This window comes from Trichechus manatus, unplaced genomic scaffold (assembly GCF_000243295.1).
Source record: "Trichechus manatus latirostris isolate Lorelei unplaced genomic scaffold, TriManLat1.0 scaffold00181, whole genome shotgun sequence".
In the NCBI taxonomy this organism is placed as follows: Eukaryota; Metazoa; Chordata; class Mammalia; order Sirenia; family Trichechidae; genus Trichechus; species Trichechus manatus.
In genome coordinates, this window is record NW_004444117.1 from 965,238 (window position 1) to 971,847 (window position 6,610).

The 6,610-nt window shown below is 37.3% G+C and overlaps 1 pseudogene; it reads left to right on the forward strand.

The window, feature by feature from the left end:
• Positions 1 to 2,154: 2,154 nt before the first annotated feature.
• On the forward strand, positions 2,155 to 3,100 carry LOC105756838 (olfactory receptor 2T27-like; annotated as a pseudogene).
• Positions 3,101 to 6,610: the final 3,510 nt, after the last annotated feature.

The window sequence follows — 6,610 nt, forward strand, 5'->3', positions numbered from 1 at the left end:
GACTTGCATAAGATTAAATGGTAATCATTTTCTGGAACAACTGCCTAAGGTTTGTCATTTTCTGGAAAATTTCCAATCATTTTAAGCATTCTATGATGCATGAAATTTCAATTATGAGACATAGATGGCTGAGTTGGGGCTTGCATGTAGGGCCCTAGTCTTTAGAAGCTTTCAAAGTGGTCCATAAATAGTGTTTTATTACTATTAATGTCAACTGCTCATACGGGCATGAATAAAATCAGGCATCGTTTCAGTTGACATTATTTCCTCTTCCTTCTTCTCCTTTACATTTTTAAACTTCTTTTTTCCTCTTTCTTTTGTTATTCCACCTCCTTCATCTCCGTTTCAATCTCCTTCTCTTTCTCCTTATCCTCATTCTCATTATCTTCTGATTCTTTTTTCCCCTATAAAATATTTTAGCTCTAGAGTTTTAATATCTCTAACAGAAGGCAAACATAGTCCTTGAGGATTGAATTTGTCAAGTAAATAAATAATTCCTTTATTCTGATGAGTAATTTTTGCAAAAATGGTATAATAAGGATATGAGTCTTGCAATATCTACACTCCAACATTTTTTAAGTCCATTCATCCATTCTATGATCCATTGTATAAAATTTTATTGAGGGTGCACAATTGGGGGCTAAAAAATAAATATATAAATTGACAAGGTTTTATTCCAAGGGGAACCAAATATTTATAAGAGCAGGAAAAGTCTGCTAAGTGCCATTAGTAAGAGACAGTAAATATGTGTTATTAGAATTTAGAGAAAGGGGAAATCACTTTTTGATTTGGCAGGGGGGTTATACAGGTTGGGGAGGGCTTCAGAAAGATGTTGATATGTATTTAGAAAATTAAACGATGGGTAGAATTTTATATGGATTGTATTGGAGAGAGAGTGTCTTAAATGTCATAGAAACTGTATGAGTTATAGGCATGGAGATAGAAAAGTATTGTGATGTTTCAGGAGATAATGGTTTAATTTGTTACGGGAAAACCATTCATTGTAATGCAAAAAAAAAAAAAATAGCCATATAAGTTAGTTGAAGTATTTGTTAAATATTTGAATGCCAATATAAAGAGTGTTGAGTTAAATTCAATAGTAAATGGAGAATATTTCAAAAGTTGAACTGACCACATCACCAAATTTGAGTGATGTTTTAAGATGATTCTGGTTTGAAGGAGAAGGAGACTGAATAGTGAGGACAGGCAGGAGCTTAAAATGGATGGAAATAATAACTGTGAAAAGTAGAAGTTGTGTTTGAGACACACGGAAAGTGCAAACTTGTCTCAAGAGGATAACTGATTGAATATAGAAGAAAGGACAACAAAGGTAGCCTCAAGATTATAATCCTGAATGGTCTTGGTAATGGAGTGGTGATGGAAAAAATAATAAAATAGTAAGAGAGGGTATCTGAGTTCAATTTTGGACACCTTGAATTGAAAGTGATAGCAGGATATCTGGTGAAAGTGTATCAAGTTGTTGGAAATATACAAATGAGCTCAGAAGAGGCCAGAGAAAACAGTATGTTGATATTAACCTTGTCCACATTATGAAGATAGCTTGAACCCATGGAACCAGGATCAATTTCATTGGTTTGTGATGTACAATAGCACAGGGCCACATTCTTAGAAGGCCACCACACTTGGTTTAATTCTTAACTATAACTGTCTTGAAAGGCTTAATAATTTTGAACTAGTTGCTCCTTATTTTCGTTTTGCACTGAGTCCCACAAAATATGTAGCTGGTCTTTCAGCTATAAACGATAGACAAGGGACATAATAGAGGCAGAGAAGAGGACCTACATGACACATTTAGGGAAATGTTCCCATTAACAAGTCAGAAACAAAATCAAGACAGAAAAATATGGAAATTTATTGACCCAGGAAATTCCAAATATTCTTGAGTGAATACTATAGTTGTGTAGACACAAAGCAACTTTTAAATAGTGGAGTAAAATTATCAGTATATAATATTTATCAAACAACATGTTTAAGATTTGAAAACCTCAAGATGTTTAAAATGTCACTTGGGACAGCTAAGATGTGAAAAAAATGGAAAAGAAAAAAAGTCTTAAGTAAAATTAAAGGCTCATAATTTGTCATAAGATTTAAAAGATAACTTATGTTTTCCTCCCACCACCACTAGCTGTACAGATGAGCAGAGATATGGAGAGAGATAATGGAACATCAACCATAGATTTCATCCTCTTGGGTCTCTTCCCTGGGTTTTAACATGTCAGCCTTCTGGTCTGCCTCATCCTTCTGATCTATATAATTGCTGTCATGGAACTCTGTTTTCATTTTTCTGATCTGGGTGGACTTATGCCTCCACACTCCCATGTACTACTTACTCAGCCATCTCTCCCTCATCAATTTGGTCTACATCTCCAACGCTGTTCCTAAGATGGTCATCAGTCTTTCCTTAGGAAAGCACAGCATCTGTCACATTGGCTGTGGAGTCCAGATGTTCTTCTGCCTGACTTTTGGTGGTGCTGAGTGTCTCCTCTTAACTCTTAAGTCCTATGACCAATTTGTGGCCATTTGTAACCCACTGTGCTACCCAATCATCATGAACCCTAAGGTTTGCTTGCTAATGGCAGTGGTATCATGGGCTGGGGATGCTCTGAATTCACTTATTCAAACCATCTACACCATGCATTTCCCTTTCTGTAGACTGAAAGAGATCAATCACTTATGCAAGATGTCTGCCACCCTTAAGTTATCCTGTGAGGACACTTCAGATTATGGGATTGTGGTGTCTGTGGTAAGTATTGCATTTCTTCTCATCATCTTTAGCCTCATAAAGGCTTCCTACATTTGCATCTTCCTCACTGTTCTCAGAATGAACTCTCCTAAGGGGAGAAACAAAGCCCTGGCCTCATGCTCTTCCCACTTGACTGTGGTGAGTCTCTACCTGGGGCCAGGCATAGTGGTCTACATGACACCTGGCTCCTTCCACATCCCAGAGCTGGACCAAGGTCTCTTCATGTTCTACACCATCCTCGCTCCCATGTTGAACTCCCTCATCTACAGCCTGAGCAACAAGGAAATGGTGGGGGTTCTGAGGAAGGTCCTGGGGAAGAACCTCATATCAAAGTAGTTTAGGAAACACTGTTGCCAAACTTTTCATCTAAAACAATTCCAGTCCAGAAGTCGAAGTTCCTGGGTCGTACCTTTTTTCTGCTACCAATTTCAGTTAAGGTGCGTAGATTATTTTAGAAATGGTTCATTGAATCTTCAATAACCTCATTGTCTTTGAAACAAATGATTTATTTTAGTAGAGTGGCTTTCATAGAAACAATGAAAAAAATAGGCTTTGTTAGTGAACTGTTACACTATATCATACAGTGTTCCACTGCTATTCATAAGATTTTCACTGGCCAATTTTTTTGGAAGTAGACCACCAGGCCCTTCTTCCTAGTCTGTCTTAGTTTGGAAGCTCCTCTGAAACCTGTCCACCATGGATGACCCTGCTGATATTTGAAATACTGGTGACATAACTTCCAGAATCACAGCAGCACAAAAGCTATCACAGTATAACAAATGGTAATTGGTAGGAATTAGATAGAAGCATATCTACTCATCTTCCTTATCCATTTACAAAAATGGATAAAATTCCTGTCACACGGTCATCTCAGGACAACAAGATTTGACTGCTCATTCTAATTTTTACTGAGTATCAACCAGGTATAAAAGTAGAACAAAGGAGACATGAGGACATTTGTTTTCTCTTGGAAGGACTGTTTTATCCAGGCTGATGATGTTTCTTATGATTGAGTCAACATAAAATTAAGTGAAAAACACATTCTTTACTTTGACAAGCATTAAGGAACAAATCATTTATTGCTTTTACTTCATTTTTTTTTTTGATACAGTAAAATTTCCTGCTGATCTTATAGTTACTCTAGAATTTTCAGTTTTCCTAGCATCGTAACCTAGCTTGAGTCTGCTGTTACCCATCTAATTGTGTCTCCTATTAGAAATATGATGAGAGTACAGAGTTTTGTTGTTTGTTGTACCTCATTACCCCAGAAGACTCTTATGAAGGTGACAATATTTTAGGCAAAGGATTTGTGTCTTGCTTTGCAGTGGGGAGGGTTCCCATTACTCCTTCAAGACCCCAGAGGGAATGAGTATTACTAAAGGTACTGCCAACTGATGTAACAGATAACCCCCCCAAATCCCAGTGTCTTAAAACGATAAAAGTTTAGTTTTTGCTCTTAAAAGTTCGATACTTAAGGATGGGGCCAGTGCATGGCTCTGCTCCTTGTAGTCATTTAGAGATCCAGGCTGACAGAGGCTCTGCATTGTCAACATGTGATTTCCAAGATTAAATGGGCACTGATGTACAGCCAGCAGAGGGCAGAAGAAGGTGAAGGACTGTGAGAGGTTATTGTTGGCTAAACTTTGATGTGGCAAACATCACGTTTATCCATACCCCATTGGCTAGTACCTAGTATCATGCTACATCTACTGAAAAAGAGGCTGGGAGATATCATGTAGCTATTCCCAGAGGAAAGAAAATGGGTTTGGTGAAACTTAGCCAATATTTTCCACAAATGGTTGTGTAGTATGTCTTACACAAGAAGATAATGACATAGACATTGGCCTCAGCATAGCAGTAAAATGGCAGGATAATACACATGCTCTTGAGTGTGGCATGGAAACAGATTTTACAGGTGTTATAGCCACAGAGGTTAATTACATAAACCATCAAAGATCTCCTTTACACTCAGCCTGTCACCAGGTTGTGTCTCAACCAATTGATTCATTTCCCTTGAAAGAACATCTTTAAAATTTTTCTCTCACTGTTCACTACTCCTCAATTTTGGTATCTTGTCATAAACACTATAAAAAATAAGTTCTTTGTGTTGCTAGCATTCCAGTAACACTTTTCCATATCCATGGTGTCTTATCAGTTGATAAATTTACGAACATACTCTTACAATGAAGACGCAAATAAAATCTATTTGTGACTCTCTAAAATAGTGAATTTTTAGCACATCTTAACCATATATATTGACAGTTCTCACAGTCCAGTAGGCTACAAGTCCAAATTTAGGGTGTCAGCTCCAGGGGAAGTCTTTCTCTTCTATGCTGGCTCTGGAGGAAGGTCCTTGTCATCAGTCTTGCCTTGGTCTGGAGCTTCTCTGCACAGGAATCTCAGGTCCAAAGGACGTGCTCTTCTCCCGGCACTGCTTTCTTGGTGGTATGAGGTTCCCATGTCTCTCTGCTCACTTCTGTCTTTTATATCTCAAAAGAGATTGGCTTAAGACACTATCTAATCTGGTAGACCTCATCAATATAACTGCCGCTAATCCATCTTATTACATCATAGTGATAGAGTATACAACACATAGGAAACTAACATCAGATTACAAAATGGTAGACTATCATACAATACCAGGAATCATGGCCTAGCCAAACCGATACACACATTTTTGGGGGGACGTAATTCAATCCCTGACAACAACCTTCAATAAAAGCAACAAAAACTAAAAGAAATTTATCTCCTTAGCTATTGTTACTCTTAAAAAATTATCACTCACATTTATCAAATTTATTAGTAAATATTATATCATCACATGCATAGTAGTGCCAGAAACTTTGACAGGCACTTGCAACCAAAAATTTCATGAAAGGTATATGAATTAAAATAAGATTCTTATATTACAGTATATACACTTGCAGCTTTAATATAGGGAGTCAGGGAAGGCTACTCTGAGGAAATCTTATTTAAGCTGAAATTGAAAGATAAGGAGTCAAAGTAGAGGAGAAAAGTATTTCAGAAAAATAATAGCATGTGGGGAAATTCTAGAAGTTTGAAGGAGTTTAGGGTAATAGTGGGTACTGATAAAAGGTCTTTGGGATTGTAGCTTGTAGGATAAGGGGGGGAGTTATGGGAGATGGCTTTGGAGAATGTCTTGGCTTGGGTTCTCTGGAAAGCAGATTCTGAGTCAAGGAACTGGGAGATGCTTCTTGGAAGCAGGAGTGATAGAGTGAGGAGAGTGATAGAGAAGGGGAAAAATGTCAATAGAGGATTTTCTTATCAAAGTTGTTTCTTTGTACAACTATGAGTTCTATTTTATTGACACTCCTAAGAAGCATACAAGATGCGTTCCAGAATTATCCAACTAAAGGGAAATGGAAAGAAGCATTTACTCATTAATTCCTTTCCCCGTTAGTCAATGGTTTTCCCAGGATTGTTTTTATAAATTTGAACCTCCACACCAAGTCTAGGACTTCTAATCCAGCAAAACCTAAGTTTGAGGGCATAGGAAACATAAATTCTACAGCTAATGAAGTGATGGAGAAGGAGCAATTATCTCATTGTTTCCTGGATAGATATATACCAGCAATTGTGTCCTTGATTCAGTGAATATACCACATACTGAAGACAGGGCTCCAACCCTGTGTGATGCTGTCCTTTAACTTGTATCAAGATGAATTTTTAGTAAACATTTCAATGTTCTATTAGATTGGCACCTTCTGAGTGAAGTGTCATATGATAGGATGAGTGAATGACACACTTTCTTCACCAAAAAATAAATATATTTTTCTGAGGTAATGTTAATATAAGATTTCATGCCTCTAAATCAAGTGTGGAGCC